At 43.8% G+C, this 12,140-nt stretch overlaps 1 long non-coding RNA gene and 1 pseudogene across 2 annotated transcripts; one reads left to right on the plus strand and one right to left on the minus strand.

The window, feature by feature from the left end:
• Positions 1–341: 341 nt before the first annotated feature.
• Positions 342–2,742, plus strand: LOC311127679 (transcription factor Jun-like; annotated as a pseudogene). Its single transcript, XR_014615301.1, has 2 exons — positions 342–410; positions 905–2,742. The product of XR_014615301.1 is annotated as a transcription factor Jun-like (transcript).
• A 3,529-nt stretch (positions 2,743–6,271) lies between these two features.
• On the minus strand, positions 6,272–9,499 carry LOC311127684. Its single transcript, XR_014613134.1, has 3 exons — positions 8,613–9,499; positions 8,403–8,541; positions 6,272–8,171 (listed from the first exon to the last, which is right to left on the minus strand). It is a non-coding gene; the product is annotated as an uncharacterized lncRNA (long non-coding RNA).
• Between the last annotated feature and the right edge of the window lie 2,641 nt (positions 9,500–12,140).

The raw sequence follows: 12,140 nt of genomic DNA on the forward strand, positions 1-12,140 counted from the left end.
CAGACAGAAATGAAGTCCGATTTCTCCAATGTCAACAGTCTATATTCTAAGGCAGTGAAATATATACAGATAGTAAACGGGGTGATATTAATTTTTCCTGCTGATTTTTGTTGGAAGATTTTTGTTTAACACACGGATAACATATTCATTTTTAATAGACCATCTGCCTACACACTCGAACGGGCTCACCGGCTTACAGGCAGCGTGCGTGGGTAACGTCTACCGTACGATGGATGGTATTTTGTGTCACTGTTGATCGGTGTGACTACCTCGAGTCACCGGGGACGATTGAGTCACTGGATTGTTTCACATGAAGGTTATTTCTCGAAACGTAACGTTATCAACTAGTCATCGTACTGAACGGGCTTTCCTGTCATCACCGGCTTAGCATTGTGAAACCTTCGCTTATTGTAAGTATATTTTAAGAATGATTATGATACACTATTAGTGAGTGTATCCTACCGTATATGATCATATGGATGTACTGTAGGCTATACGATCAAATATGGTGCCAATATCCAACTGTATGATATTCTTCTATTCATTCACTCCCATGACAAGTCGTATTAAAATAGAACGCAATTATTAGGAAGTGTAGGATAAATACTTTTATAGGGAGCCTAGTAGTAAGGTGGGTTTCACTTTCATCCATGTGTTACATATTATACATCCCTAAAACCAAACGATGTAGCCAACGCTTTTAATTAGGATTTATATGTGTAGATGGGTTCCAAGGATTAAAAGCGGCTTGTTGCTTTGACTGTTCAGCAAAAGGGAAACTATAGTTTTGTATTCCTGCTGTAGTCATATAAATCATATAAATCAAAATACAAGGTATCTTGTTTGGTTTTCAAATCACATGTCATTTTATATGTGGAATATACATTTATTTTCTTTCTAACAGGTGGCCGAATTCATATTGGAATACCTTTTAACAGAACACTATCTTGGAAATCTCCTAGTCTTCACAGCTGATGTCGACTGGACCATTTAAACCTTTACTAAATCAGATTATGAAGATTCTGTCTCCCTTTGTCAATGACGGGTAAAATGGAAACCCCTTTTCTACCACGATGAGGCCCCAGGTGTTCAACACAATTTGGGACAACACCATGCAGATTACGAACGCTACCAGGGGCACAAGATGATGAGTAAGAAGGTGGCACATAACTTCTCAGGCGGTCCCCACGGCAGCTCTGGCCTGAAACTGTCCCAAGGTCAGCCGGGGAGCAACTGCAATATCAATCCTAATAATCTGGGAGGGATTAACAGCAACACGAACAGCTCGTTAATGCCCAGCGGCTTGTCAGATATGAACCTTCTGAAGCTGGCCTCCCTGACCTCGAGCACCTCATCATCCAGTCCAACCAGGGCCTGGTGACGACGTCTCCTGTGCCCAACCCCAACGGAGGTAACCCCTTCATGTACCGGAACAACGCGACTAACGAACAGGAGGGTTTTGCCGATGGGTTCGTCAAAGCCCTGGCGGATCTCCATAAACAGAACCAGCTGGTTGGAGCCCCCATGTCCCCCTCCTCCTCTGTACAAGGTCCGTACCAGAGGAACATCATGTCTGCAGGAGACCTTCCCATCTATACCAACCTCAGCAGCTACGACCCTAACCACCCCAACCACATCTCATCATCCTACCCAGGCGGCCAGATGCCCGGCAGCTACCCAGGCCACGGCCCCCACGGACCCGGAGGCCCAGGGTCCCACCATCCCCACAACAGGGGCCTGGACGCCCCTCAGACTGTCCCAGAGGTCCCTCACCCTCCCGGGGACCCCACCTCCTCCCCTCCCTCCCTCTCTCCCATCGACCTGGAGACCCAGGAGAGGATCAAGACAGAGAGGAAGAAACTGCGGAACCGGATCGCGGCGTCCAAGTGTCGCAAGAGGAAGCTGGAGCGGATCTCCAGGCTGGAGGAGAAGGTAAAGGTCCTGAAGACCCAGAACTGTGACCTGACCTCCACCGCCTCGGTCCTGAGGGAACAGGTGGCCCAGCTCAAACAGAAAGTCATGAATCACGTCACCAACGGCTGCCAGATAGCGGTCAGCTCAGCGGCCCTGCCGGCCAAGAGCACCGGGGAGAGGGACAGCACCAGCTGCTGATTAAGGGACTGTACAGGGATGAAGAGGGTGTTTTTCTGTTGCTCTGAATCAGTCCCCTATAAAGGAAGTAGTCCCTCTACTGTACAGGGATGAGCAGTGTTGTGATGGTAAGTGAAATACGCTAACTACGTGAGGGGTGGGGGGGGGAGAAGGGAGAATCCCACCTCTCTAACCTCTACAGACAATTTGAGTTGTAGTAGTAACACAACAAGAGAAGAACCAACGGGACATTTGACTTTTATTTTGCTGCAGCCCCGAGAGTGACCAAAGTACCTCAATAGGAGAGTACCAGACTGAGCACTGTGCTCTAGAACACTGAACCAGGTAACCATAGGAGAGGGAGGAGCGGAGGACATTGTACGTCTAGTATATAGTTCAGGAGGTATTGTGGTAAACAGGAATTTTTATAACTGAGAGAGTATGAAACATTCAGGGTTCCCTGGAGGGGGGGGGGGGGGACACATCACCTCAGAACAATAATTCCTACATTCTAGGTCATCTCTATGATAACAAAAAAAAAATCTAACCGCTGTTCTATGGTATTTTCTATTGTCATTCCCTAAGTATTGTCAGCTATAATTGTCATTCCCTGAGTATTGTCAGCTATAATCCCTGAGTCAGATGATAAGTATACATTTATTTTACAGGATCTGCAGTAAAGTGTGATTTTGACTTTAGAACAATTTCAAAATGATAAATAATGGTACTAGGATAACCTTGTGTGGCACCTCAGTTTGAAGTTATGGGAATTAAAGTATTTTCCGCTTTTAAAAAAATAGCAAAGTATCACAATGTTGTTGATCAAATCCATCGGTCGTAATAATGTGATGTAAATAAGAGGTGCAAATTTATTCGTTTGAGTCACTTTAGTCTCAACGATATATTGGAGCGTACTGGAGCGTACTGTCTGTCTATTTAGAATGGTGCAATGTGTGTATGGGATGACAGCAAAGCCAACCTCTGGAGACTTTCAACTCTAAGGGCTGGAGACAGTCCGTATTACCCAAGGATCGCGGAATATCCACGTTATAGCTTGCTTGAAATTTAAAGGCAATTCTCCTGCGTTTGCGGAGACTGCATTCACGGTAAACGCTGCGTATGTCGGCTCAATCAGAAATGACCTTTCCATTTTAACACAGATCTTCCGCGATCCGGATTGAATCTACCCTAAATGTGTTTTTATTATATAATTGTGTTTATGTGAAACAGACAGAAGCTTCTGGTGATATAGAAATTGTTTAAAGAGATTTGAACCAATCACAACTTTGTATGATAAACTTTATAGTTGTCATTTTGGAACCTGGCTAATTCATTTTGGAACCTTGGTAATTCATTTTGGAACCTTGGTAATTCATTTTGGAACCTTGGTAATTCATTTTGGAACATTGGTAATTCATTTTGGAACCTTGGTAATTCATTTTAGAACCTTGGTAATTCATTTTGGAACCTTGGTAATTCATTTTGGAACCTTGGTAATTCATTTTGGAACCTTGGTAATTCATTTTGGAACCTTGGAAAATTCTGAAAGATTTTCCTACAACCAAAATACCTTTTGCACTGTTTTTCCCGTAATAATGCTGGACTATAGGTTTTAGTAACGGAGTAATATTATGTTCAATGTGGTAACACTGTGTATCAGCGCTGTGGTAACCTGAACTACACTGTGTCAGAGATACATTTTCAGAGACATTTAGTAGATTATGATTTTATATCTTGTTTTATTACATTTCTGGAGCAAGTTATTTATGCAAAATGTATATTTGGTATTTACGTTTTCTGTGGAAAGGAACTAACTGCACAGGATGGATTTAGTGTCTTGTTGACATTTTGGGGAAATCTGTTATTGCACCTACAGTTGAAGTCGGAAGTTTACATACACTTAGGTTGGAGTCATTAAAACTTGTTTTTCAACCACGCCACGAATTTCTTGTTAACAAACTATAGTTTTAGCAAGTCGGTTAGGACATCTACTTTGTGCATGACACAAGTAATTTTTCCAACAATTGTTTACAGACAGAATATTTCACTTATAATTCACTGTATTACAATTCCAGTGAGTCAGAAGTTTACATACATTAAGTTGACTGTGCCTTTAAACAGCTTGGAAAATTCCAGAAAATGATGGCATGGCTTTATAAGCCTCTGATAGGGTAATTGACATAATTTGAGTCAATTGGAGGTGTACCTGTGGATGTATTTCAAGGCCTACCTTCGAACTCAGTGCCTCTTTGCTTGACATCATGGGAAAATCAAAAGAAATCAGCCAATACCTCAGAAAAAAATGGTAGACCTCCACAAGTCTGGTTCATCCTTGGGAGCAATTTCCAAACGCCTGAAGTTACCACGTTCATCTGTACAAACAATAGTACGCAAGTATAAACACCATGGGACCATGCAGCCGTCATACCGCTCAGGAAGGAGACGCGTTCTGTCTCCTAGAGATAAACATACTTTGGTGCGAAAAGTGCAAATCAATCCCAGAACAACAGCAAAGGACCTTGTGAAGATGCTGGAGGAAACAGGTACAAAAGTATCTATATCCACAGTAAAATGAGTCCTATATCGACATAACCTGAAAGGCCGCTCAGCAAGGAAGAAGCCACTGCTCCAAAACCGCCATAGAAAAAGCCAGACTACGGTTTGCAACTGCGCATGGGGACAAAGATCGTACTTTTTGGAGAAATGTCCTCTGGTCTGATGAAACAAAAATAGAACTGTTTGGCCATAATGACCATCGTTATTTTTGGAGGAAAAAGGGGGGCAGCTTGCAAGCCGAAGAACACCATCCCAACCGTGAAGCACGGGGGTGGCAGCATCATGCTGTGGGGGTGTTTTGCTGCAGGAGGGACTGGTGCACTTCACAAAGTAGATGGCATCATGAGGAAAGAAAATTATGTGGATATATTGAAGCAACATCTCAAGACATCAGTCAGGAAGTTAAAGCTGGGTCGCAAATGGGTCTTCCAAATGGACAATGACCCCAAGCATACTTCCAAAGTTGTGGCAAAATGGCTTAAGGACAACAAAGTCAAGGTATTGGAGTGGCCATCACAAAGCCCTGACCTCAATCCTATTGAAAATGTGTGGGCAGAACTGAAAAAGCGTGTGCGAGCAAGGAGGCCTATAAACCTGACTCAGTTACACCAGCTCTGTCAGGAGGAATGGGCCAAAATTCACCCAATTTATTGTGGGAAGATTGTGGAAGGCTACCCGAAACATTTGACCGAAGTTAAACAATTTAAAGGCAATGCTACCAAATACTAATTGAGTGTGTGTAAACTTCTGACCCACTTGGAATGTGATGAAAGAAATAAAAGCTGAAATAAATAATTCTCTCTACTATTGTTCTGACATTTCACATTCTTAAAAGAAAGTGGTGATCCTAACTGACCTAAGACAGGGAATTTTTACCAGGATTAAATGTCAGGAATTGTGAAAAACTAAGTTTAAATGTATCTGGCTAATGTGTATGTAAACTTCCGACTTCAACAATCAAAACATGTTGACATATTTATCTGTGGTCTCAACATTTGTTGTTGTTTATTATTCAATTATTTTTATTGTTTATTTTTTTTAGTCATTTAGCAGGCGCTCTTATTCAGAGCGACTTACAGTTAGTGAGTGCATACATTTTTTTATATATTTTTTTCATACTGGCCCCCCGTGGGAATCGAACCCACAACCCTGGCGTTGCAAGCGCCATGCTCTACCAACTGAGCTACACATGGACTCTGTGGTCTCAACATGGACTCTGTGGTCTCAACATGGACTCTGTGGTCTCAACATGTACTCTGGTCTCAACATGGACTCTGGTCTCAACATGGACTCTGGTCTCAACATGGACTCTGGTCTCAACATGGACTCTGTGGTCTCAACATGGACTCTGTTGGCTCAACATGGACTCTGGTCTCAACATGGACTCTGGTTTCAACATGGACTCTGGTCTCAACATGGACTCTGGTCTCAACATGGACTCTGTGGACTCAACATGGACTCTGTTGGCTCAACATGGACTCTGGTCTCAACATGGACTCTGTGGTCTCAACATGGACTCTGTTGGCTCAACATGGACTCTGGTCTCAACATGAACTCTGTTGGCTCAACATGGACTCTGTGGTCTCAACATGGACTCTGGTCTCAACATGGACTCTGGTCTCAACATGGACTCTGGTCTCAACATGGACTCTGTGGACTCAACATGGACTCTGTGGACTCAACATGGACTCTGTGCTCTCAACATGGACTCTGTGTAGAAATGTTTCTAGAATGTTTCATACTCTGTTTTCTTTTTCTTTTTTTCTGCAAATAAAATATGATTGTTGATAAAGTATGTAAATCATATACTAAGCACTCTACTTTCTACATTAATTTAACTTCTTAACAAAAACAATGATTTAGTGCAGTGGTCGAACATGGCAATTTAAAGAAAACTGTTTTGTTGATTTATGCTTAAACATTTTGGAAAGATTCCTTTAAATCTCTATACTGTAAGTTCTATTACATAGTTGGTGCACTGAATTTACTTTCCTATAATTACAGTATATACATAAACAATGTTATTTATGTACACTGAGTGTACAAAACATTAGGAACACCTTCCTAATATTGAGTTACACCCCTTTTGCCCTCAGAACAGCCCCAATTTGTCGGGGCATGGACTCTACAAGGTGTCAAAAGCCTTCGACAGGGATGCTGGCCCCATGTTGACTCCAATGCTTCCCACAGTTGTGTCAAGTTGTCTGGATGTCCTTTGGGTGGTGGACCATTCTTGATACACACGGGAAACTGTTGATCGTGAAAAACCCAGCAGCGTTGCAGTTCTTGACACACTCAAACCGGTGCGCCTGGCACCTACTACCATACCCTGTTCAAAGGGATTTACATATTTTATCTTGCCTATTCACCCTCTGAATGGCACACATACACAATCCATGTCTCAAATGTCTCAAGACTTAAAAATCCTTCTTTAACCTGTCTCCTCCCATTCATCTGCACTGATTAAAGGGGATTTGACAAGTGAAATCAATAAGGCATGATAGCTTTCAGCTGGATTCACCTGGTCAGTCTATGTCATGGAAAGAGCAGGTGTTCTTAATGTTTTGTACACTCAGTGTATGTCTTAGTCTGGAGAGAAATAAAAAACGAATAATCAAGAGAGACTTGTCAAATAATTTTTGGGAGCGTCAAGGACAATATGTATTTTTTAAACTTGAATAAGGCTTTTGAAGTCACTAATGATAATGATTATATTTTTGTACAAAATGTTTTCAATGTTCTTAAAGTTCAATATTGAGTGAAAATGATGAGTGCAACCTTCTGACATGTTGGTGTGATTTTTATAGTTCCATAATATCCATTATTTATTGAGGTGGATTTTGAGGGGGGGGGTAATCTTATTTTGTATGTACTGAGGTAGGTGTGTATATACAGGAACACCACTTTTTGTCGTGCAAAAGTCGTTTGTGTCGATTTCAGTAAAATAGTATTCATAATGTTTTATAGTCACATATTTCTTTCCCAGTGTAAGTCAGATAAAAGGTTAGTTGTGGATTTTTCATTCCTGAAAAGAGCTGCTCCTCTTTGGGGAGAAGGTTTAACCGTGTTTCTGAGACTGTATTCATTTCCATAACTAAGCCAATCTGACAGACGTGTTTTTATACATGTGTGGGAAGGAATGTCAAGCAGTAGAATCTACAAGCACTATCTGTGATCTGATGCTGTATTGGTTTGACATTTTCCAGTTAACCCCGTGATCGCTAAAGCGATGATAACATTTTAAAAGGTACTATTACATGTATTTGGAGTGCGAAGATAACTAACAAGAGAGATGACCTGACCCCTCATGATCAAGCCAAAGATAAGAGTTTATCAGCACATTCACAATAACACGGAAGGCTTCTTTGCAAAAGAGACATTGGTCTCAATGGAACTTCCCTGCTTAAAAGAAAAAAGGTTTATAGTGTTGATTCGAGACAGCCATAGAAGTTGTAAGTGTAACACGGCGTAACACGGCGTAACACGGCGTAACACGGCGTAACGCGGCGTAACACTGCGTAACACTGCGTAACACTGCGTAACACGGCGTAACACGGCGTAACACGGCGTAACACGGCGTAACATGGCGTAACACGGCGTAGCACTGCGTAGCACTGCGTAACACGGCGTAACACGGCGTAACACGGCGTAACATGGCGTAACACGGCGTAGCACTGCGTAACACGGCATAACACTGCGTAACACGGCGTAACACGGCGTAACACGGCGTAACACGGCGTAACACGGCATAACACGGCGTAACACGGCGTAACACTGCGTAACACGGCGTAACACGGCGTAACACGGCGTAACACTGCGTAACGCGGCGTAACACTGCGTAACGCGGCGTAACGCGGCGTAACACGGCGTAACACGGCGTAACACGGCGTAACACTGCGTAACACGGCGTAACACTGCGTAACACGGCGTAACACGGCGTAACACGGCGTAACAATGCGTAACACTGCGTAACACGGCGTAACACTGCGTAACACGGCGTAACACGGCGTAACACGGCGTAACACGGCGTAACACGGCGTAACGCGGCGTAACACGGCGTAACACTGCGTAACGCGGCGTAGCACTGCGTAACACGGCGTAACACTGCGTAACACGACGTAACACTGCGTAACACGGCGTAACACGGCGTAACACTGCGTAACACTGCGTAACACGGCGTAACACGGCGTAACACGGCGTAACACGGCGTAACACGGCGTAACACTGCCTCTGTCAGGCTTTTTGTGGTACAGGTGGTTTGGCGCTCACCCCTGCCCTGTAAGAGACAGCGTTTGACAAACGGCTACCTTATCCCGAATAAAATGACAACACATTGAAGATAATACAGCCATACATAAAGTTACTAGTAAGGTAGACAAGTGGCTACACCTTTATGAATAAGTTAACAAAACGTTGAAGATAAATTGTGATTATTCACTATGATGATAATCACTATTACCTTGTAATTAAGGATAAATAAGGGGGTTTAAAGGGAAGTCACACTGCGGTGTATGACATCATATCCTGTTGAGCACTGACACACAGCTTTTGGTGTGTGTCCAAGGGAAAATTCTATGTCAGAGGGTGCTTCCCAAATTGCACCCTAATGCGCTACTTTTATATGGAATAAGGGCGCCATTTGGGACGCAAGAACAGAACCTGTCTGAATATAGCTGTCAGTACTACGAGAGGGAAACATCCCTATTGGCTACAGGGCGACTTGCCTTGGGTTTAACTGTTCAACTGTTGTTTCGACTGATTTGTTTTGTTTTACAATTTGTTGTCTTCTTGAAAAAAAGTGTTTTTGTTGTTTCCTTGAATGAAATCAAACAATAAAAGGAGTAGGTTTCTGAAACCTGTTGCGTCGTCATCAAGAAACAGCTATACCATGCACAGCCTGAACATACCACACTCCCTCTGTACAATGCCAAATGTGAAGACACATTGTTAAATATTAATACACATTACCAGTCAGATGACAACATAGTTAAACACCCAGTTATCTTTTTTAAGAAACAGTATTTAGCTATTATTTTCCCAACATGACAGAGCCAAATGAGAAAAGAAGGAAGATGTGAAACAACCGTGAGATTGATTGACGTGAAGTGGTCTTTACTACTGATTGAACAAGCCACAAACCACACGGCGGGAGAGGGGAGAGTGGTAGGGGGGATTTTACAGTGTTTCACAGGGCTACGCAAGTCACGTCTCACAGAAAGTGACAAGTGTTCTGACCAAGAGACACGTGAATGTAGCTGTTCTTGGTATGGCTTCTGTAACTTCCTTATAGAGAACTTCATTACAGATCCCCCTTTAACCTGTCTCCTCCCCTTCATCTACACTGATTGAAGTGGATTTAACAAGTGACATCAATAAGGGATCATAGCTTTCACCTGGATTCACCTGGTCAAGTCTATGTCATGTTTTGTATACTCAGTGTGTATGCTTGTTATGAGAGAGAGGACGGCTGAGAAAGTAATGGTGCCATTTCCGACTGAGCAGCCAGACTTGGTTAGACAACGATATGGTGCCATTTCTGACTGAGCAGCCAGACTTGGTTAGACAACGATATGGTGCCATTTCCGACTGAGCAGCCAGACTTGGTTAGACAACGATATGGTGCCATTTCTGACTGAGCAGCCAGACGTGGTTAGACAACGATATGGTGCCATTTCTGACTGAGCAGCCAGACTTGGTTAGACAACGATATGGTGCCATTTCCGACTGAGCAGCCAGACTTGGTTAGACAACGATATGGTGCCATTTCCGACTGAGCAGCCAGACTTGGTTAGACAACGATATGGTGCCATTTCTGATTGAGCAGCCAGACTTGGTTAGACAACGATATGGTGCCATTTCCGACTGAGCAGCCAGACTTGGTTAGACAACGATATGGTGCCATTTCCGACTGAGCAGCCAGACTTGGTTAGACAACGATATGGTGCCATTTCCGACTGAGCAGCCAGACTTGGTTAGACAACGATATGGTGCCATTTCTGACTGAGCAGCCAGACTTGGTTAGACAACGATATGGTGCCATTTCCGACTGAGCAGCCAGACTTGGTTAGACAACGATATGGTGCCATTTCCGACTGAGCAGCCAGACTTGGTTAGACAACGATATGGTGCCATTTCTGACTGAGCAGCCAGACGTGGTTAGACAACGATATGGTGCCATTTCCGACTGAGCAGCCAGACTTGGTTAGACAACGATATGGTGCCATTTCCGACTGAGCAGCCAGACTTGGTTAGACAATGATATGGTGCCATTTCCGACTGAGCAGCCAGACTTGGTTAGACAACGATATGGTGCCATTTCCGACTGAGCAGCCAGACTTGGTTAGACAACGATATGGTGCCATTTCTGACTGAGCAGCCAGACTTGGTTAGACAACGATATGGTGCCATTTCCGACTGAGCAGCCAGACTTGGTTAGACAACGATATGGTGCCATTTCTGACTGAGCAGCCAGACGTGGTTAGACAACGATATGGTGCCATTTCTGACTGAGCAGCCAGACTTGGTTAGACAACGATATGGTGCCATTTCCGACTGAGCAGCCAGTCTTGGTTAGACAACGATATGGTGCCATTTCCGACTGAGCAGCCAGACTTGGTTAGACAACGATATGGTGCCATTTCTGATTGAGCAGCCAGACTTGGTTAGACAACGATATGGTGCCATTTCCGACTGAGCAGCCAGACTTGGTTAGACAACGATATGGTGCCATTTCCGACTGAGCAGCCAGACTTGGTTAGACAACGATATGGTGCCATTTCCGACTGAGCAGCCAGACTTGGTTAGACAACGATATGGTGCCATTTCTGACTGAGCAGCCAGACTTGGTTAGACAACGATATGGTGCCATTTCTGACTGAGCAGCCAGACTTGGTTAGACAACGATATGGTGCCATTTCCGACTGAGCAGCCAGACTTGGTTAGACAACGATATGGTGCCATTTCTGACTGAGCAGCCAGACGTGGTTAGACAACGATATGGTGCCATTTCCGACTGAGCAGCCAGACTTGGTTAGACAACGATATGGTGCCATTTCCGACTGAGCAGCCAGACTTGGTTAGACAATGATATGGTGCCATTTCCGACTGAGCAGCCAGACTTGGTTAGACAACGATATGGTGCCATTTCCGACTGAGCAGCCAGACTTGGTTAGACAACGATATGGTGCCATTTCTGACTGAGCAGCCAGACTTGGTTAGACAACGATATGGTGCCATTTCCGACAGAGCAGCCAGACTTGGTTAGACAACGATATGGTGCCATTTCTGACTAAGCAGCCAGACTTGGTTAGACAACGATATGGTGCCATTTCCGACTGAGCAGCCAGACTTGGTTAGACAACGATATGGTGCCATTTCTGACTGAGCAGCCAGACTTGGTTAGACAACGATAACAACAACCCCATCTGTTTACTCTAGCGATAAATCCCATGGGATTTTTAGTGAGTCAGAAACGTGTTTTAAAGGGGAGCTGA

Source organism: Coregonus lavaretus (genome assembly GCF_964263955.1).
Source record: "Coregonus lavaretus genome assembly, chromosome: 4".
Classification (NCBI taxonomy): Eukaryota; Metazoa; Chordata; class Actinopteri; order Salmoniformes; family Salmonidae; genus Coregonus; species Coregonus lavaretus.